General features: G+C 38.3%; 1 long non-coding RNA gene across 1 annotated transcript in view; it reads left to right on the top strand.

Annotated features, from left to right (window-relative positions):
• The window catches only part of LOC136749383 (uncharacterized), a 22,815-nt gene extending 1,855 nt beyond the window's left edge, over positions 1–20,960 (top strand). The window contains exons 2-3 of the long non-coding RNA XR_010816744.1: positions 96–133; positions 18,437–20,960. This is a non-coding gene — a long non-coding RNA (uncharacterized LOC136749383). The remainder of the gene's footprint in view (positions 1–95; positions 134–18,436) is intronic.
• Positions 20,961–23,563: the final 2,603 nt, after the last annotated feature.

Genomic DNA, 23,563 nt, shown 5'->3' with positions numbered 1-23,563 from the left:
AACAGTATTAAAATAAACTAGGCATTTTACATTTCTGGGGCAGTAAACGTAATCAAAATGCCATAACACGTACTAGTATTCTCTCATGCTTGCAGCTGTCGAAACTGAAAACAACAGCGTCATCGCAATATGGGTAAGTGGATCGTGTGTTTACTTATTCATTTGACATGTTTTCGTGATTGTTTGCCAGCTTTGTCTTCCTCGAAATGCTATTTGTACGTGTAAAATACTGCGTAGGGCAATTACGGTCTGTGAATAGAGGGAAGGAACATAAGTCAACATTAAACAAAAAAAAATCTGTTTCTACAGGTAAGGATGTAAACAAAACAAAAAAATATATAGCCTGCTTTTCCAACACTAGGTGTCGCTGCTGCTGCGCAACAATCCTCATTTATAATTCTACTCTATCATAACATCACCTTTCACACATAAACCATGGTACTCTATTGGATAACAGACAATTTAATCAGTGATTTAAAAGTTGCATAAAGCAAACTACAAAACACAACAGTCACCTCCATTGTAATGATTTAATTTAACGATATTCAATATGTATTTGTGATGTGAAGCACACTGTAAATGCCAGTACTGCATGTCAATAATTCTTCTCAACAAGTCCCTATTAACATCTTTGCTTTGTTTTTTTTTGAGCTCACTAACCAGCTGCAGCTCATTACATTACATTGTTTCGGGTATAAGCAGGGGTTAAGCCACACTATGCTGTTTTCCCAGTTCTACATGGGTTTACAGTGTGTTCAGTGAATGATTCCCAAGAAAAACAGCTGGCTTGCTTGTGGTTGATTCCTGCATTACAGTCACTTTACTCAGCAATACTTGAACATGAAAAATAAACAGATCTGATTAAATTTGCCAGTGTGTAATTTTCCATTTTAGTGGTTCACCCCATACAGCCAAAGCCACTGAACCAAGACCAGGGCTGCAGAGGACGGAGAAATAAGCCTGGCTGTGCCGAGACCCAGTGCTGGCACTTTAAGAACGAACACAGGCTCCCTCTCCCGCAGGAGATTAAGGTTTAGGAAGTGGAATACAGCCGAGAGATGACACTGCTAAAATTAACACCCTGCCTAGTGAATGATGAGTATAAATAGACAGCAGGAAGGAACAGTGCTGCACTCTGTGCCACGCATGCGTGTGCCCACCAACCCCACCCCAAAACACATGCCAAAAAGCAAGTTTAACTGTTCTCACGCATCAGTAACAGATTCGTGCACCTTGTTGAAGGTGGTTTGTTGGATCACTCGGACATGACTGTCACCCAAGAATAATTCTCCTAATGATATTGCAGAGCCTCGCCATCAAGTTATGGAACTATTATCTTAGATATGTGGAGAGCTTATTGTCATTTTTGATATATATATATATATGTAACGGGCGTATACTAATAACTGTTACATATGTATTTTTTGAAGTATTATTTTCCTCCCCTGTGATATAGCAAAGCAGGGTTTGATATCTTTTAAATTTCCCAAAAGCAGTCAGTAGTGGAACAGAACAGGGTGGAAGCCAATTATTTAATTCAGCAGTCTTCCTGCCCCTCCCATTAGGCAAATACATTGCACACACATCAAGTCACCAGAACGCAACAGTGGAAATAAAGCTGTCAGAGATTTGTGCCCTAAGGAATCTTTTTTTTTTTTGGTGTGTATGCATAAAAATGTTGAAACACACCAGGGGAATGTGCAAAACTCCCATTACAGAGCAGTTTGTTCCATTTTCAAGTAATATTTTACCTCCATCTTTGGAAATCTACACAAAATAGATATCAATCCCTTGATAATAAGTGATATACTTACTCCACAATATTCTTTAAAATAAACAAACATACATTATTAAGTTAGGTTTGATTTAGCTTTTACTTGTGGAAAAAACAAGGCCATGTGTTTGTATAAAGCAGCTGTGGTCTGGCTTGGCCTGCCACTGGCTGGCGCTAGTGAGAGCCAAGCACTTGCGGCTGGGAAGCTCATCGAGAGAGGCAGAACAGCTGGTCTCCGGCTGGCCCTCGCAGACTGAGGGAGAGTGAGGGACAGGCGGGTCTTGTCGGCACAGGCCCTCACAGATCTCTCAATATAGAGATTCCTCAGTGTTAGAAACGAGACAAGGCAGCACAGAATACGTCTTGTCTGGCACGCGGCAAATGGAGTTTTAATGTCTCGGTGGTTACAATAACTATCATTTAAGGAAATGGCTCGCTGACCAGGGAGATCGTCTGACATGAATTTTAAGAGGAGCACGCTGCAATAAGCCATGTCACATTCGATGTCAGTTTTAAAAATGTGCTGGCAAGGGTTTATCTGCAGTTATTCAAAATGGTGAGCGATGGATTGTAAATCAGCAATGCACTGCTATGCTCTCAGATGCATTTTGTCTATCACTGTGCCAATAAAGCCAATAAAGGTGTTCTGCTTCTAATTGACCAGCAGTGATATAGTATATGCTATAGGTTTAATAATAGATCCATAAAAAGTATATAATTCTCATTTCTGATTTAGGTGGGATTGAACCACTTTATTTTGTCGACTCATTATCTCAATTAAAGCTCACCCCTCTGGTTAAATTGGGAGCTCTAATCTGTAAGAGGCTTACACTTCCCAACGCTTGTGTCACCTGCCTCCTCGCGTTATCGGAGACCTGACATTGCGTGCCTCTCTATCCCCCCACCCCCACCTCACTTCCACTCTCGGTTTGGCCGTTCTAGGCTTGTGGTGCATTTCAGGACACCACAGCACTGCAGGGGGGGGAAGCATCACGCATTTTACCAGGATGCTTGTGGGTGAATAATGGCTCAGTAACAACAGAAAAGTGAGGGAATAGCTTCATTCGTTATATTGTTTCACAACATAATCCCCAGCTTTTGCTGGTAAATGTTATTGCACAGAGAACCAGTATCAAATAAGGGAAGCGGCAGTTAAATTATTGATCACTGAGGGATTAGTTAGTTTCAATCTTAACATCCAATCTTTGTATTTTGACAAATATACAAGTATAGACATACACAGCACTGAAGACAATATCAGTAGTTACGACGATTCACTGTGTCAATACGTGAAAACTCATTCAGCTTGTAAACACTGATCCCTGCTAACCATTTGGATCTCAGTTGCCACACTACTTGGTAGTCTAGTCTAATTTTCTGCTTCCCAATTGTGTTTGTTTCTGCAAAAAAAGATTTGCAGTCAAATTCACCTTGGATTAAGTATGATAAGAGAGTTTGTTGGTGAGGTGGCTATACATAACTGACAGCCTTCTGTAGGACATGTGGAACCTGTGATTTCTGTGCAGTGGTTTGTGAAAAGTCAAACACCTCTTACCTCCCTCGCTTTATAGACATATTTAGAAGCTAAAGATCCTACCATCAGGTCCCACAGTGATACTGTCAATTATAGCTCCAACAAGGCCAAACCATTTAAATAATGTACCCCCCCTTTCAATATAGTTGAAGTTGGAAAATCACACGAAGCATCATAAAAAAATCCTCAAGAAGAATATGGTTGAGGAATTTATATGGGAGACTCACTGGATTATTTGCATATAGATTTAGTACTTAAAATAAATGCAAATGATGTGCCAAAAAAACCTCTCAATTAGCTGTTCCCAGACAGCATTAATTATTCATATTTCTATAAACTTGTCTGCTCTTACTTGTATCAGCAAAACAGTACTTTCAGGACATTGAAGAGCAAAAAAAATGAACTGTTCGGGCACACATTTGGATTTCTTTAAGGTCAATACTTCTCTACTCTGGCTGCGGACCAGGGTTCTAATGGTCTTATTAAGATCAAGAAACAAAATATTTTCCAGGTACTATGAGAGGAGTTATGCAGTGGAAAGTAAATATTTTGTGTACGTTTCCCAAAATAAATACATATTTTACTGTTTTACTGAGGACTTGAACTTTTTGGTGGTTACTTTACAAATTATTGCCTTTAAATCTTAATCAGTTGGTATTAACACGTGCAATCTAATTATGAGAAAATTATTTAATTTGAGGTTGAGAACAACACATAAGAAAACTGACACTTTGCAAGCTGAATCAGGCATAGTGCGAAAATGAATGCCAGTTAAAATAGGATCAAAGGCCAAGGGAATTCATGTCATTGGTTAACACTTTTGTGCACATGACAAAGTAGCAAGTGGGAGCTTTCTTTGGTCAGTAGCAGCCTTTTCTGAGTTTAATTAAGAAAGAGAACACAAAATACAATTAGGAACATCTCAATCACAACTAGAAATTATCAATTATTTAACTCCTTAAATGTATTTTGTAGCAATATGCCATCAGCTAACAAATGACATTAAGTATAAATGACATTGCATGATGAAATGAAGAATGTTTCAAATTTGTTCCTAACGCCACAAATAGTTTGAAGGCTGTGTGTCATATTTGTTTTTCTTATAGATTAGTTAAGGATCATTATGGGATCTTGCCATTCTTCAGCAGAATCATTTACAAAGTACAGATACTATGTAAAAATCTGTTATCAGGCAAAGTGAGGTTCAAACAAGTAAACATATGCTTTATGGAATATAAAATGCATGAAAAACCTATATAGTAACAACCAGCTTTACTCCTTACATAATAGAAACCCATATTATTTCCTGTTACACTCCTACGGTAGCCCCCGAGGTACAATCCCAGCAGGTGTTTGTTTATTTTTATATTGTGCAAAGTCTGCAGTAACTGGATTGAGCGAATACCACTCAGTGGTGCTAAAAATTAGTTATTCAGTATGATGACATTTTAACACAGTCTTGTATAAATAGTGAGGGGAAGGTTAACAGTGAATACTTGTGTATTACAGCCCCAATGTTTGCCATTAACATTAGGGAAAATAATGGTATGGAATAGAATAGCAAAATCATTTGAAGGGACTACAGCCTAATCATACGGTCACAGCATTTGTAGCTGGCCAGCCTTGTTCTAGAATTATCCTCTCTTCTGCTGGACCTCAGCTTGCATCATTTGCAAAGATCCTGTCCAGCTTTTGGGCATGTATCTGAGCCAGGGGTGTGACAGTGGGGAAAAGGAGCTGTGGGAAACCTGAGGAGAACTGACCTTGGTCAGCAGTAAGCCCACTGACCGAGCCTGCTGTTCTATACATTCACAAGCTATCAATGATTAACAAGCTTTCAGATTCATCTTCTTTTATGGCTGCATAACTAAATATAGATAGTCTGTGCATTCTCTTATAAAACAGTACTAATTACGCCAAGGAGTTTTGTGAAATGTATTTATATATAGTATATTAATACATTTAAGCTTTGTGAGGCTTTTCTAGAATACCACCAAATAATGGTTTTCACAATTTGATCATCCAGGTAAACAAATAATTTACAATAGATGAACACCAGATGGAACTGTATGCCATTCTGAAATCGAGATCAAAGGAGTAGCCATGTTTTTTGTTCCACTGATATTTAGAGATCTGTAACACTACAATGGTGTTTGTTTAGCAGGTAGTGGGATGCCAGCCTAATACAGTTTATTCTTTCATATAAAAGACACAGCAGTCACTAATGTTTCAAGGTGTTATCGCGAGCTAAAGTGCTCTAGTGTCTTGAGGCTGAAAGGGAGTTTTACGGAGTGTTTTGATTGTGACAGGTCTCCTACGATGAGGTTTGTTAGTTTGAGATGGGAAAGTATGTTTGCATGTAAACAAAATGTATATCTGAATATCAACAACGAAGACCATATAAAAATAATCCAGCTACAGCACTATCGAGTGATCATAACAGAATCTATAAAAATGCGTACTGCAAGGAGTTGGAATCAACTTCCATCTTATATAAGTCTGTGAATGCCCTCGCAGGTATAGTAAAGCTGTTTAGCAATTCTGTCTGTCTCAAAAGCGGAGGTTGGACCCTCGAACTGTTTTATTTTTGTTTTTTTGTTTTTGTTTTGTTTCAAAAGGGGACAATGTGCCTTTAAAACCAGTAGGTTGTCAGGTGACTGAGGAGGCACAGTCGGCTCAGTTAGCTCGGAGAAACCGAGTGCAACTGTGAGCAGTACACAGAGAGAGAGAGAGAGAGAGAGAGAGAGAGAGAGAGAGAGACACACAGAGAGAGTAAAGAAGAGAAGAGACAGAGAGAGGGAGAGAGACCTGGTTTAAGGGTGAAACTGTACAAGAGGGAGGGAGAGAGACGGAGGGAGGGAGGGAGATGGCTGCGGCCCGTTAGCAGAGTAGCTCTGACTATTTCTGTGTGGCAGTGTGCTGCTGGCCTGAGTTTTCAAGAATCTGCAGTTGTGTAGCTATATCACAGGGAGAAAGCCTGGAGAATTAAGTGCTGCGTCACACTGAGGGAGAGAGATTGTGTGATTGTGTGTGTGTGTGTGTGTGTGGGGGGGGGGGGGGGGGGTATCTGTTTGTATGTGTGTGTATGTGTGTGTGTGTGTGTGTGTCAGGGAGAACTGGCTCCGTTGATGTCTGAAAGAGCAATACTGCTGCTGCTGTTGCTGCAGCTAGATGAAAATACAGTGAGAGAGAGAGAGAGAGAGAGAGGAGAGAGAGATGGTGAGAGAGAGAATTTGAATTAGTCGCTACGTCACTTTTTCACGTCGAGGAAAAAACAGCAGCTAAGATATCAGGAGCCTGGAGTCCTGTGCTTTTCTACCTGTGAGTGGATGGAGCTCAACATCTTTATTACCTTTTGTATTTTTAATTTTTAATTCATTTTTATTATTTAGGTTTTATTATGGGTATTTTACCATCTCTCGGTCAGTGTTGCCCGTATCAGGAATAGCGTTGCCGAGTCGTAATAAGGATGCTGAAGACATGACGTACTTTACCTTAGTCGAAGGCAAATGTTGAGGTGCTGAAGGGAGGGGGGCATGAAGCGAAGGGTTAACACAAGAACGGTTGTTCTGGAAGGTTCTTCCTTAGATGAAGCGCATTGGGAAAGCATTATTCGAGAACAATCTAAGCAATGCAGACAGACTATTTACATTTCTTCAGTACTGTATCTATAGATATCTATAAAAGGCAGTACAGATACATGGTTTTGTCAAGGGGGAAGATATATAAACAGGTAAATGTTTATTACCTACAAGGCACAGAGGCATGAGTTACCTGCACCTACCCCTCCTGGCGGCCTGTTATTTTCCTGTAGGACGCATTTCTTTATGGTAAGTGATAATCAATGTTTTCTTATAAACAAGGGATAATTTTCGGTCTTGTTTTTCCGATTCTTCTCTGTGATTAACCCTTTCTGGGGCAAAGGGCAAAAATATAAAGGTGGGGTGGGTATAGAGAGAGGGGGACGGGGAGACGGACAAACTGGTGGTTGTTGTGGTTGTCTACCACAAGGATAATCTGGACAAGCTGAATCGATGGCTTTTCAGGTAACCATTGTTTTGTCATTTCTGTGTCACATTTGGACTGACATAACCAGCATCATGCAACTCATCGAGCTATTTTATCATCCTGCTTAAAGGAGTCTCGCTAAGGGCTGCTGCTGCTGCTGCTGTGGGGTTAAAACAGTTCTAGCTCAGAGATTTGTTGCTGCGTAGTTAGTGGAAACAGAAGTGATGACGCAGTGATCTTTATTTTTCTGCTTGGAGTGCGAGGGGAGGCCGACTGGCTCTCCATGTTTCTCCCAGTTTCTCTTGCGCCAGTTAATCGCAGGGGGGGTACAGTGTGTGCCTCTGCATAACTGTTTGCCCCTGAAAGCAGAATCTGTGGCCTAAATGTCATGGCTCTGTATCAGGAAAGTTGTTTACCTTGCTCTCTTGGTGACTCCATGTTGGCAGGCTTCCAATTCACATGTGATAGACTTCCTAATGCAGCTGCATCATCGAGTAAGTGGCAGAGCTCGTTTACCAATGGACTGTGGGAGGCCCCCAGAGCGTGGAGGCAGTGTGTTCCCATTGGCTAGACAGCAGCAGCCAGGTGGATTCCTGTCTCTGATTGGCTGCAGTGCAGAGATGTCATCTATGAATGTTCTGTGTTGTTAGTGTGAGGAGTTTTGACTACACTTCAGTGCAAGGGAAATATGTATGGTTTTGCCTTACCTTAAAAACAAAAAACAAGGATTAACTCTCCCTTTTTAATCCCTGCTTAACATGTATTTAATGTTTAACATAAGTTATCTGTAAGCATTGTGGATGGATATGAAAGCAGTTTAAAAATAAGGTTTGATGCTCTCTTTATGCTTTTAACTCCTATAAAGCTTGTGTACAGTAAGTAAAAATGTGTTAAGCGGCAGTGACTGTTTACATGTATTGCATTTACATAAACGGATGGAAAATATGAAAGTGGGAAGTAGGAAAGGCTGACATTTGTTCTGTAGAAAATAAAAGAGAATATTATTAGGGCAAATCTCTGTACGTACAGTAATTTTTAATGAATTGGCAAGATTCTGTTTTGAATCCTGCGTAGCAGCGTATGTGCTATGCTTGTACTTCTGAAGTGTCCTCCTTAGATTCCTTTAAAAAAATATATATATTTGGAAAATGTTATACAGTGGAGGGCCATAGGATTCATATTATTATTAGTAGTAACCAAGAAGCACTTGTATAATAGAATATAAATACTAGGCGTAGTTTTGGATTGCAATGGAAGATGATCAGAGATTCCGAGCCCAGTCTACCCATCCCTTAAATAATGCTGCGGTCAGAACAGACCACACTGCGCATTCGACCATCCTTAAAACTCAAGATTGTGATGTTACAATCAGCGGGATAGGGAGATGATGTAACTGCGTCTGCATCTGCCAAGGGTTGTTGCTGCAGCAGACGCCACAGACCTCTGTTTACACAGACGCCCTGCGTGGGAAACCAGAGGAACAGGCAGTTCAGCCCGCCTTGCATCACAGGAGAGATATTAAACTAATTCACCTAAAGGTAAGGGGGCATGTTGTCCCATTTGCCCTAACCCTGAGAGTTAAATTCATCAGGTTATATATGCAGACGTGGTCCTTTGAATGAAGCTCATACCAACGGCATGTACGGTAAACGCCCTATAAAGCTACGCCTTGATTTTTGTATTCCAGAACGACTCAGGTCGGCAAAAGTGAAAATGCATACAAGATGGGCCACAACAGTTCCATCTGCAGTGAACAAAACTACTGTGAATTATCAGGTTGGACAGTGATATGAGAGACAAGGAGAGATCCATTTTACACTTCGAATGTGCTACTGCCACCCTGAAAGTACATACAACACTCATGTCAACAACAATAAAAACCACTGTCAGGTAAAGAGGTTTGCATTTTTTGATAGGCCGCTAACGAGTTCATGGTCAAGTGGGACATGGTGGTTCTAACACTTACCATACTCGCTCCTGACCCTGAAATTGTTTACAAGAGCTCCACACAGAGTTAACCAGAGTTTTTTTCTTTTTATTATTGAATCTTTTGTGCTCTAGCTTTATGCGTTTAGATTAAAGATACATGTTTCACCTCCGTACCATATGCACAACATTAGTATGGCTGCGTCACACATGGCTGCCCTCGGGAGTTCAGATTCAAATTAATAAGCCAGGGCTCAAAGCAGCCAAGTGGTTTCCGACAAAAACTGTACAGAACATTTATCCAAATAGACCCGAAACCCGGACGCCAGAGTAGAATTCCCACAAAAACATCAACTCTCGTCTGTAGGCTGGGCTCACACACATCCACCCATGAGAATACAGTGGACAGGAAATACTGCTTTTAATTCACTGTTTTGCCTCTAGCAGCTCCTGAAAATTTAACTGCAAAAGACCCGCACAGCAGAGTAGAACAGATCTCGTAACAGCACTGAGTGAAAAAGGCACCGTCTTCCAAGACAGGTACACAGAAGGCATTTGAGTTACTCAACCCGAGTATAACTATATAACCTGGTCTTCTAAGACTCATTAAACAGCCAGGCAAGGGGCATATTCATAAAACATCTCGCGTCATCCGAAGTTAACGCCTGTTTTTCCCAATGAGGAAGAAAGCACAAACAAGTGGGGAATTGTCAAATACTTTCATTGTGGTAATTTAATTTAACAAAAGTAAAGAAAGATTAAGTTAAATTTGAGTTTCAGTTCCAAACTCAAATCAAGCCTTGCCTTTACGAAAATGATAGAAATTGACTTAATCCAATTAATTCTAGTAATCGAACTACATAATGTTTTGACATCAGAAGAAGTTACTTAACTAGCTTTGAAATTATCATTGCATATTTTCGGTCTACCTAAATGAATTAAGTTAAATAATAGATTCCGTACATTTAAGCAGACCATTTTATACAGACATTTTATATCGTCAGACATATAGCCTAAAATGTTCAGATGCTTTGTCACGGTTTTCTAACTGCATACCCAAACAGGCTTAAGTCTTTTTACATCTAACATGCAAACACAACAATACACAGCCTAAGAAGCGAAAGGTATAGAAATGTGATTCCGTATTTAGTAGAATTTAAATATGGTTTAACTCTATAGGCACAACAGGAACAAATTACTAACATGCTCCCTTTTCAGTACCAGCCACTTCTCAGCATCTCTTCATCCGCGACACCTCGAGTCTGCTGCAGATTGGAAAGCGTCATGTGTCACTGGGCAGACTTCGTTATGTAAAGAAAGTTACAAAAAGAGCATCAGAGACTCATATTCCACAAAGTCTGTTTGGAGGAGATACTGATGGCTAATATCAACTACACTGGATTGTAATTATATGTAGCACTATGCTGGGAGTCAAAATAAACAAATACAAAAACGATGCCTGCATCCGACAGATCAGCTCGTGAAGCAAAATATTACATGCTGGATTGTCGGATTCGGGTTTCAAATCTCTCTGGATGGCTTAATTTTGACGTGGAGTGTGTTGCTGTAACAAGCCGAGGGAACCGCGAGTGTTAGGGCTATTCTGGTCTGAAGAAAGTGCTTATGTTATATACCTTTATCAGTAAATGTGCTTTGAATTGAACCCATATCAGTATGTAGCTGAGACTTCAAATTTCTAAGGGGTCTGGGACTCCGCTGGGGCCAAAGTGTTCAATTATGTGTTAATCACGACCCTCTGTTGGGCTATCAACAGGCTTTACTTACATATTAATTCTCATGCATGCTGCAGAATTCAAATAAGAGCTTAAAAACCACAATGGACAAGAAACAAACAAACAAACAAATCCATGCTAATTATCAATAACATATCCACCAAATATTCTATAGAACAAACAGCAGTGGTATGAGATGATAATTACTTTCATTTCAGAAGAGGGTCGGAAAAATTTCACATTCCTATTATACTCCATGATTGGTAATGACAAAAAGAAAAGGTTCGCCATTTTTTATGTCTGTCAAGAACAGTACAGTCACCCCCTTTTTTTCTTCTAATGTGGTGTAATGAAACCTAATAATACTCTGTAACTGCTGCATTGCTATGGCAACAGCCTTCTAAGGCTGCAGCAAGCCTGAAAGGGTTAAAGTTCTTCAAATGTTTTAAATGCAGGATGTGCTAATGAAGAGGGGACCTTTGAATGAGCCGCTGAGAAACTGACTTTTACTCCTTTCCCAATACCACCACTGAGCACAACCAGTCACCCCCCCACCACCTCCTTGCACAATAATAAAAAAATCCTGCTAATATTAACATTACGTTTTTTTTTTTTTTAATGATGATAGATAAATAAATAAATAAATAAAAAGGCCATTCCTGGAAGTGTCGCTGACATGACATTGCTCATCTCTGTGTGTCAAGTCACATGCAGGGAGTCGTGCACAGCATTAACCCCCCCTCTCAGTATATCACACTACTATACATTGAATACAGCGAGACAGAGAGCGAGAGACTTTGGGATTGAAATCTAGAGCTCAACAGATTGCATATGAACCAGACGTCTTAAAGCAGGGGGAAAAAAAGGCAGTGCTTTATTTTGAAGTAATAATACACAACACTATCCTGCCCTATAACCAGAAATAAAGAGGCAAACATTGAAGGTATTAGAAGGACCATTTTGTGGTGTTTTGTGTCAGGGGAAATGAAGACAAAACTGAAAATACAAATTGCTCCATCTAATCTGAGCTGACCTGCATTTCATTTTTTCCTAATCATGGCATTTTAGGTGAATATATTTTAAATATATTTGATAGCAGCCTTAATATACAATGTACAGTTAAGTAGACTGAATATACAAATACATAACCAAGTCTATAATGCCCCAAAATTGACCACCTTCCACCTATTCAAAAGTGGTGCATTTCTTCAAAGATTTCAATTTTGTTCAAGAATTATATATTTACTTTTTTTTTCGTAAATGAACAAAAGGAGTATTGAAAGTCTCCATTATTTCAAACATATAACCCGCATTACCATCTAATCAGCTAATGTGTTTCCCTTTGTTATTTTTGAGATTCTGGGAACAAGTCAGTAGTAGTAAACTTGTAGAGAAGTACCATTTTTAAAGGGAAGTTGGCAAATTCCCATCAGGGAAGATGTAGCTAAACCCACATGCTCACATCCCTACCAAGATGGACACTTTCTTCTTTTAAAAAAGGAAACTGGCAAAACACATTCCCTTTTAACTAGACTTACTGGAGGAAATTCAACACAAGAAATATTGTTTGATACATGCCTTGTCCCTCATATTACAATTATGATACAGGGTTCTTAGCTGGCTGCTTGTAAACTGATGGACATCTGTCCACTATAAGAGGGATGCTGTGTCCCTACAACAGATTAAAATCAGTCTCTCATTATGCAGACGTGATGCAGGGGCCAGCTCTATGATCTGAGAAGAGCTGTCCTGGGTCTGTGTTATTTTCTGTGGATTTTGTATTAAAATTTAGTAAGGGAATCCACATGTGTCTTGTATGGTATTTTTTGCTGTGGCTACTTTAGGCAAGTTCAAGCAGCGTGTTTTTTCTAACAAGCAAATTGTCTGTATTGTTTCTTCATGCTTGTGCAGACTTCTGCAATGCCATCAAAAATAAAGCCAGTATCTTTTACAAGTTCACCTCTAGTTTTATAAAACTAGCTATACCTTTGGTATGTTTATTTCAAGATACGATTTCAGTTCTAAAGGCTTCTCTTTAACATACAAGATTTGCAAATGAAAAAGAAATACCATTTAGAAAAGTTAATATTTTTGGAAGAATGTTCATGCAGGCTGTAAATAGTGTAATTTTATGATGTACTGCAGATTTGCAAGTGCTGAAGTTGGAGTGGTTGTTTTTGAGGATGCATAAAGGGATGCAGTCCCTTTAAAACTTTTATAAATATTACACAACAGGTCAAACAACGTGATGCAACAACAACAATGACGAGAGCCAGAGACAAAACCAGAACCTTATAAACAAGCTCTTTAAGCCACAAGCTCTTTAAGCTACACTCTCAGTGTTTTATTTACAGAAACGCTCCCTGTAATTTTGTGGAATCTCCTGAAATGTAGCTGTATGAGATAAGTATGCTTTCTCTCTCTCATTGTGAATTGTGAATGTGGTTGTTCTACAATCTTCTTTTCATTATAGAACACGGGCACAACTATTATTATTAAAATAAATAAATAAATAAATAAATAAACCGCTGGCAATGCATGTTGCTTTTCCATTACTTTTATTTCACTTTTCATACATGAATTTAAGTCGGTCAAAGAATAAGAAGTGTTTGTTATTGTTAGGGCTATAGAAGGGCAGAAAGGAGAAGAAAATAAAAAGATTAAGATGGAGAGGGAGGGAGTGCGAGTGTGGGCAGAGGAGAATGTTTACCTGCCAAGTGGAGGAAGAAGGGCATTCTGGGTAAGGAGAGGCACAGCCAATTTTACGCAGGGATATATCTTCAGAGTTCAGCAGCAGATTTGGCCACTACCTGTCTACACACCTTTCTGCTGTGCCGCGTCATGCCATTGCATGTTTCCTCGGTGCCAGGACTGCTGTGAAAAGAAGGAACATAAAGTTGTGAGTCCCTGTACAAAGATTAATGAAATTAGTGCAATTGAAACAGCGCTTAAAATGCTTCAGTGTTCAGTATGTAACCAATTATGTAGATAACATTTTTTGTTTTTGTGTTTTTAATCAATTGGACATACTGCTCAGTTCACAACATATCCTGAGATTCAAACTGTAGCAGAGGAGGGATACATGCTATCTATCCGATACTTTTTCTGCCTGCACTCTCTCTCTCTCTGTCTTTAATAGCCTAAGATGTCCAGTACAGAGAACTCGGATCCCACTTTGGGTTTTGAAAATGCCTTGTTACACTGTGTTTAGTTTTAGTTGTCCTCAAAGGCCACACGAACTAACGTTTCGAGAAAGTCAACAACAAACTTTATTATTTGGTTGCTTTTTATGTCTTTCAAGTGATTTCATGATTTACATTTTCAGCTCACAGTCCTCAGTTAATCTGTTATTATCTGCAGTCCTTTTGAAGATTTATTTTAGTACTTTGGAGCAAGTAGGACAGTGAAGCTATATAAGGATATGCAAACTTCCGGGTTGTTGGCAGCAGTGGATTTAAAAGATAAGGTGAAGTTGTGCGGCACTGAGATCTTACTGAGGGATTACTATGCAGCTTTCCTAGATTGATTAACAATCTCAATCAGCATGAAAAACATTAAACAAAACACAGCATGTTTGGGGTTTGTTTCCTTTTCCTTTTCAGTTTATCATTTGTATTATTAAATAATCTGTCAGTTTCTTCACTGGCAATGAAAGAAAGGGCTACTGCAGCCATGTGACATTTGCATCAGGACACAGACTATGTTTCACTGCAGCGAGTCTATCGGGCTACTCGAGGTCACGTTAAACCCACAGTATCTGTCAGCAAGCCGCTCTTCACCTCCCTCGCTCCCTCTCTCGTGGTGCTACAATTCAAAGGGACTCGCACAAAAAATAGCATAAGCATTTCATTGTTCTCCAACCCAATTCTTATTATTTATATATTCCCATAAAAGAAAAAGTAACATTTTGTTTAGACTGTTTTTGATTTCCAGATTAAGTACTGTATTTTTTGTATGCATGATATTTTGTTTTCTGTTTACCATTTACTTACAGTTTGCATGGAATGCTGCACTACACTGCCAAATCAGAGAGAGAAACACTGTCTAAATGAGTTTATAGTGGAAAGGGCAGCAAACAAAATGACAACCTCAGAAAACAGAATGAGAAATGTATTGGATTAATTGTTCGTAAAGTCACTTAATACAGCAGAAGACTGATTCCGAGTCCCCTGTTAATAGGCGGAAAGTGCTGAACATACTTCAAAGTTATCTTATATCTCACTAACACAAAAACAACTAAAATAATTCATATATCAGGAAGAAATATCAAATCTTCAAGATATATATATATATATATATATATATATATATATATATATATATATATATATGTGTGTGTATATATAACTATGTATGTATATATTTTACTCAAAAGAGCTTACTTAAAGGAATTTGATAAGCCAGATTCACTGCATAGGTAGAGTCCTATCAAATTTTGCCTGCTGTCCTCTGCTTTTCAGACTAATGAAGATCAGGCAAAGTGAAATAAAGATTCATCAGTTGAAAAGTTTCAATAAGGGCAGAATGGCTTTAGTTATGTTATTGATCAAATACACAAGTTACACAAGTGCTAGTCTGATAAATCTCCCACTGGAGTTTCAAATCGCAAACAGAGTACAAAACCCTGATTATGGGCGCAGACAGAGATGAATAATATTTGGTGGACTGGGGTGAGGCCAGCGACAGTGACATTTGAACAATGATGTAATGGACACTGAAGGGAGGGGGGAGACATCGTATTCTGAGCAAACAACTACGACTGGAAAACACAGAAGAGTCATGCGAAGAAAAAAATGAATCAGACAGCACCGTGTTTAGCTCCCTTGTAATCACAGATGTAATTTAACAGAGAGAAGTCGCCTTATTTTTCTCATCCTCTAATGGGGTTCATCTGCCCTGCTTTTCCAGAAATCAACAACAGAAATCATTTTTAATAATCAGGAATTTCGCTTAGCTCAGTCAGACCAATCAAACTGATTATGACACATATTCATAACAGTAAGTATTATTACATTTATAATTGAGAGTCTGTAATTTAATCAAATCCATGTTTAGTTCATTCTCATATATGCTGGGATCAACAACCCAAGACTTAAACACAAAAATAACCCTTAGGCAACTTTATCACAGGAGATTTGCATGTGTTTTACACCTTTACCATAAATGTCCTCTGTATTTTACACTAGGACTATGTCACCATACTTTCCTATAGTTTTACTCTGCTTTCTCTGTGCTTCACTGCTGTTAAATAAATGGTACAACATTAGAACGACAGTATTTTCTATGTAATTAATAGGACTGATTGAAAAAGATTTTAGTCATAAATAACATCCACATTATTTTGTCTAAAGATGGGTTTTAAATAATTTTTAAGTAAACCATCGAAAGCTACAGGTATCAGCATCATGGCTCTTGTTTTTTATTTAAAAATGATACGTTTTTGTTCCTTGAAGTTCTATTAGAATGTTTTCTTTATTCCATTAAAGTACAGCCATAGGTATGCGGGAGTCCTGTGAGATTCTGCTATCAAACAGATGGAAAAAGACATCCTTGTTCAGGGAGATTTACAAGATTAAAGTTTCCTGGTTTGCACTTATGTTGTCTTTGACAGATTCTCCCTGGGACTTTGGCACCGAGATAATTGCCCTACGTGAAAAGGGCCAGGCTGTATCAAATGTCTAGTCAAAGGGCGTTTTTCAAAATTTAAAGTGCTTAAAAACATGCCTCACTCTGCAAACAAACAGCCTGAGTATCCATGCTTTCAGAGAAGAGTCAAAAAAACATTTTTTTATAACTCTGCAGCTGAGACTTTAGAAGGAAGAATGTACAGGTATGTAATGTCTCAACACAAATAATATACAACTGAATTATCTCAAGAGGAATACTGTAGGCTAGAGCAGATCTTTCAGATGTGTTTCGTTAAAAGTGTTTGCCATGTAAATGGAAGACCTGATTTTACAATAAATCACTTACCAGTGCAACAAACAAGTGTAGTTAAAGGAACCGACAGCTTTTTATATACTATGGCAATAACACTGCCATATTGCCGTTCTCCATGCTGACATAATGTTCATTTTTAAAGTTACTGTTTTATATGCTTTCTGTGTCTTTTCAGGGAGAAATTCAGATACAGTTTACTAAAAATAAATACATGTTAAAAATAATAAAGTTGATTTTTGGAACATGTTTCCCAAACGTGCATTAGATACTGGTTTGGGGGATAAAATGAGCAGATTGCTATAAAATGTTATAAAACATATTTTAACTGTGCTAATCTTCAACCTAGATTTCTGCTACAGCATCATATATAAAATGCATATACTGATGCAATGTGTGCCTTAGTGTTGATCTGAATCTGTAATTTGTTCCTCCTATACTGTACCTAAACCTAAGCTTAACCTTCCGCATTTTTCTTCAATAATATTCATTAGAAATATACATTATCCAAAAGATTTTACTTGAATTGGTAATAATCACATTTGAAACATTTTCTGACAAAACATCTCTAAAGACATGTGTAGCTCATATTTAATGTATAATGAACACTCCTGAAGTAATCCAATATATATATTCAATTATATCAGATTAGGTAATAAAATAAAACTCTCATTAATTTATTGTTATCTATATAGACCAGAGAGTGGTCTGTCTCAGTGATGGCATATGGTAACATCTCTGAAAAAAAATATTTGAACTTTCTGGCTGCTGCAAATGCTTCAACAAAAGAGGAAAGGATGTCATCCCTTTTATTTACAAAAACGTATCTCATTTGGACATCAGTGATGACTTCTGATCTCCAAATACCATTTCACTGCAAAAGGCATGTGTATCTTTAAAAATAATAGAAACAAAACAGCTGGGAGAAAGGCACTTAATTATATGTAGTGCAAATTGCCTTACAGGCAGTATAGGCATTCATCAACTAAGCTCCAATGCTGCATGGTCCATGCTGCAAGGTCAGCACATCACTCCAGCTTTCTCTGCGTTTGCTCCAGATGTAAAGGGACATAATCGACCTGCTGAGTCAAGTGTCCTAAGTGTTTGTGTATCAGATTCCATTAGGTACGAGGTTGTGCTTGCAACGCAGTTTTGCATGAAGCTAAGAAGTAAATATCAGTAGTCGACCACTTTTTCTCCAGGTTTCTTTTTTTCCCCAATATATCTGGACCACATATTTCGGAGAATGCCCTGCCTCCTTCATACCAAATGCTCTTCACTCCTACTACTTCTTTCCAGTACACTGATTGTCAACTTATCACAGCATTACTTCATATCTGGTACTAATGTATGTATTTTGTTTAAAAAAAAAATATATATATATATATAAAAAAAGTGATACATTATTCCTTAGTTTGTTCAAAAGGATTTAAAGAATGAACTAATACTGAAGTAACCCGGTTATGAGAGCACGGGATGAACAATCTGCACAATAACTAATGCAACTTTGGGTTTTGTTTTCAGTGTCCAGGGAGTTTGGGACTGCAAACAGAGAGCCTATTAACCTGTTGCCAGCGCCTGCCTGTGGAATCAGTCCTAAGAAGCTTGTGAAACAATGTGTGCAAACTGAATGGAAAAGGACTCTTAGTCTTCTTCTGGAAGCTGGTTTCAGGTGGTGGCTTAGAGTGCTTCATATTTTTAATCTAGCACCATTTGAAATCAGTGTTCTTGGAGCAAGAGAGACGTCACCAGTCTGCCTGAAGAGACAAGCCCTGCTTTCACCCACACAGAGCTGCCCGCAGGGAGGAAACAAACACTTTTTTCCAATGGACTCCACAGACGTGGGCAGGCTTTTTAATCACAGAGGTTATGCAGTGTTTTGTTTTGATTCCCTTGTTAATTTGCAATGAAAAAATACAGATAGATTTATTATTTTATTCCTTTCATATATAAAAATGTAACAGAGATTATATACAATCCCCCCAAAGACAATTAATGGTAATGTATATAGTGTGTATATATTATATATACACACAGTACCTTTCAAAATGTTCACCATTTGTTGCATTATAGCCTGGAATTAAAATGCATTAAAATACTTAATGTGTATTAATCTACACATCCTACCCACATCTTTCAAGTAAAATATATATTGAAATATGTAGAAAACGTATTGCAACTAAAAACTGAACTTTCTTGGTTTGGATAAGTGTTCATCCCCCTAAATTAGCTCAGGTGTAAGCAATCACCTTCAAAATAACCACTAAATTAAGTGGTCTTCACCTGTGTTAAAATGTAATGATTCACATGATTTCAGAGTAAATTCAGCAGTTCCTGTAGGTTCCTTCTGCTGGGTAGTGCATTCAATGCAAAGACTCAACAATGAGCACCAAGGAGCTTTCAAAATAACTTTCAAGATAAAGTTGGTGAAATGCACAGATATGGGGATGTGTATAAAAAATATCAAAGGCCTTGAATATCCCTTGGAGCATGGTCAAGACGATTATTAAGTGGAAGGTGTGTGGCACCACCAAGACCCTGCCTAGATCAGACTACCTCCAAACTGGATGTCCAAGCAAGAAGGAAATTGATCAGAGAGGCTACCAAGAGGCAACTTTGCAAGAGCTACACAGGCTTTTTTGTACAAGACTGGTCAAAGCATGCATGGTGCAACTATATCCCAAGCACTCCACAAATCTGGCCTGTATGGTAGGGTGGCATAAAGGAAGTAATTACTCTAGAAAGCCCACCAAAACACTTGGGAGTTTCTGTAGTCATGTGGCAAAACAGAAATTGAACTTTTTGGCCTAAATGCAAAGCGTTATGTTTGGTGAAACCCAACACAGCACACCACCCAAAGATTACCATCCCTACTGTGAAGCATGGTGATGGCAGCAATTTTACATTATGGGGATGTTCCTCATTGGCAGGGACTGTGGAACTCGTCATGATAGAAGGAAAATGAATGGAGTAAAGTATAGAGGAAAACCTGCAAAGGTGAAACTGGGACAGAAGGTCACCTTTCAGCATAACAATGACCCGAAGCACACAGCCAAAACCACACTGGAGTAGTTAAGGAACAAGAAGGTAAATGTCCTTGAGTAGCCCAGTCAGAGCCCCAACTCCAACGAGATGAGTGGCATAACTTGAAGATTGTTGTCCATCAACACTCCCCAAGGAACAGTTTGAACAGTTTTGTAAAGGATGGTCAGATATTGCCAATATTGCCAGTTTGCAAAGTTGGTAGATACCTATCTCAACAGACTCACAGCTGTAATTGCTGCCAAAGGTGCAGATCAGGGGGGTGGAGACTTATCCAGTTATGATATTTCAGTTTTGTATTTTTAATATATTTTTCTTCCACAATAAAAACTTTTTTCCCCTTAACAGTGTGGAGTATGGTGTGTAGATAAATGGAAAAATTCCTAATTTAAATGGATGAATCTTTGAGGCACTACCAACAAAATCTAAAAAGGGGGGTATAGACTTTGTGCAAGTACTGTATTTACACAATCTGGCAATTAAAATGATGGGAGTCACCCTAAAGAGTATGAAAATACAACTAAATGGAAGAATGCATTATTTGCCTTATTGTGTTAACTTTATCAAATGCAGCAGATAGGTTGCAATCCCCTCCAGACAGACTCCTGTGCTCCCATTACTGACAATCAAGAGTTTGAAAATCTGAGTTTTGCAATGACAAGGAGGTGCATACATCACAAGTTATTAATGTACCAACACACCACACTGCTGCCCGAACCCTCTTACCAAGGCTGACCGATTTCTTTTGGTGTTCAGAGTCATCTTCAGTTTCTAGCACCATTTGAAATCGGTTACAATGTAGGAGGAAAATCAACTGGACATTTGACGAAGAGCACTCCACACTCACCTCTCATCCTTCAGGTCCAAGTAGGAGAAAGGCGTCTGTCCAATGGCAGTCGTGACTGCCTGCGTAACAATGTTTATCTATGGGAGAGTAGTCCTGTAAATAAACATGTCAATAAATTAAAGATCTTGCATGTGAATAAAGTTATAGTCTGTCTTTTCACAGTATTGTGTAGACAAGTCATTGAGTGAGTTGGAGAGACCTTGCTTGGAGGAAGAGTTTACGCAGATTGTATTAGTAACTGATTATGTCAACAACACCAGACAGGAAATGTATGTATGACTATAAGAACATAAGAAGAAGAAAGTTTGCCAATGAGAGGAGGCCATTCAACTCATCATGCTTGTTTGGTGTCCATTAATAACTAAGTGATCCAAGGATCCTATCCAGTCTGTTATTTAATGTTCCCAAATTGTCGGCTTCAGCCACATCACTGGGGAGTTTGTCCCAGATTGTGACACCTCTCTGTGTGAAGAAGTGTCTCCTGTTTTCTGTCTTGAATACCTTGAAGCCCAATTTCCATTTGTGTCCCCGGGTGCGTGTGTCCCTGCTGATCTGGAAAAGCTCCTCTGGTTTGATGTGGTCGATGCCTTTCTTGATTTTGAAGACTTGGATCAAGTCCCCAGGTTGTCTCCTCTGTTCCAGGGTGAAAAGGTTCAGTTCCTCGGTCTCTCAGTAGGACATTCCCTTCAGACCTGGAATAAGTCTGGTTACTCTCCTCTGAACTGCCTCTAGAGCAGCGATATCGTTCTTGAAGTGTGGAGCCCAGAACTGTCCACAGTATCCAGATGAGCTCTAACTAGTGCATTGTACAGTCTGAACATCACTGCCCTTGTTCTCGATTCTACACTTTTGACAATATACCCTAGCATCCTGTTTGCCTTTTTTATTGCTTCCTCACATTGTTTGGATGGAGAAAGTGAGGAGTCCACATAGACTCCTAGGTCTTTCTCATGCGTTACTTCATCTAGTTCTATTCCTCCCATAGTGTAATTATAGTGGATATCTTTGATTTTGTAGAATTCCATTTGTTTTAATACACAGTAATGTAGAAACAGAAAGAAGAGCCCTTGGATCCTCATTTTTATTTATGTATTTTTGATTGGCATATGCCCTTATCCAGGGTGACTTACACTTTACACAAGCATTACAAAAGTGCCAGTGTTTCTCTGGAGCACTGAACTTGAACTCCCAAGAATTCTACACACATTTCAGTACATTTTCACTTAATTTCCCCTTTCAGACACAAACAAATGCTGATAGCTGCATTTTGTACAAACCTTTGTCTGCTGAAATCATGCATTACTTGAGAACTTATCCACATATTGTTTTTTGCCAGGCAATTGCCAGGAAGGTTTTTAACAAAGATATAAAATGTGCTGTTGGAATAAAAATACATTTTTTGGCATTTTCAATCAAATATTTTTGGCCCTCCAGAACACAACAGTCAACTATGAGGATGGAAGAGATATAAATGTGAGAATTATAGCAAATGAGTCAATGACATAATGTGTATTTTTTTGTGTCCGAAGCCATTATTTCCCTAAACATTCTTGAAAGAAATACATGTAACATATATAATTATTCTATGCTATCTACTTTATATGGAACCAATTTCATTGTATTGAAATATAATATATTTTTTTTAGTTTTGGTGTTCCAAAGCCCCAAAATGTCATGTGGTGCATTGGTTTACAAAATTGAAAAAAGGTTATTTTACTCAATACAATTCTTAATAAAACAGAATTTGGCATAATGTTATGTTAAATTGCTTATAAATTATTAAAAGTTGTGAAACAGTGCTATGTTAACTTTATTATATTAAAAAAAACTTTTGTCTGAAAAATGCCAAATGTCAAATAGTGCAACCGAGAAAAAAAAAATGTTTGTATGTGATATCTCTTTAAGAAAACCATGAACAGGATATGGCATCACAAACAGGGTTGCCAGATTGGGGGGAAGATTTGGGGGGAAAACTGAAGCCATGGGGGGAAAATGGGTGAAATATTGCATGGAGGGAAACGTGGGGGGAAAAGGGTGTGAAACGGGGCTAAAGTAAAAAAATGGGGGATTATTTTCCTCATTGTAATTTTCCCACAGTGCTCATCACCAGTACACCCCCCCACCGTCTTCACCTCATCAGTTTTTGAATATATTAAATACATTTGAATGATCATAATATTTTTTCTGTATGATATTATTTAAGTGCATCTATTGAAACAAAAATGAATTAAAAAAGAAACACCTTAACTAAAACAATTTACCCAGCATCTCATTGTGAACCTTCAGTTCGCAGTGCCTGAATCATACCTGAAAGAATGTTTCAAGGTTAATGTATCTAATACACTGAAGTTATGGTCAGGCTTATAAATTCATACATTTCATGTAGCAACCCTATTTTAAATTTTCTTCAAAGACCTTTGCACTATTTTATGTGTATTTATGCCTTTTGTGTTTCTTTCAAACAGATTTTGATTAATATTTTTGCATTTTGTGCTACAAATTTTCTCTGAACTTTTCCGCATGCATGCACATTATTCCTTCATTTCTTATGCTATTTTCACCAAACAATTTCTTCAAATTTCAAATTGAGTTGTATTTTAACATAAAAGTTTAATCTCAAGTTTCATTTCCCTTGGACTATAATGGAAGTAAAGGTAAAAAAATGTAAATTTCAAAAAACGCATTTCTGTTTTTGTGGAAAAAAAACTTGGTAGTAGTGTAATATAGTTTGTCTAATCATGATGAACTATGCAGAAAATTAC

The sequence above is a fragment of the Amia ocellicauda genome, chromosome 5 (genome assembly GCF_036373705.1).
Source record: "Amia ocellicauda isolate fAmiCal2 chromosome 5, fAmiCal2.hap1, whole genome shotgun sequence".
NCBI classification, from domain to species: Eukaryota; Metazoa; Chordata; class Actinopteri; order Amiiformes; family Amiidae; genus Amia; species Amia ocellicauda.
This window is presented reverse-complemented; position numbering and strand designations above follow the sequence as displayed.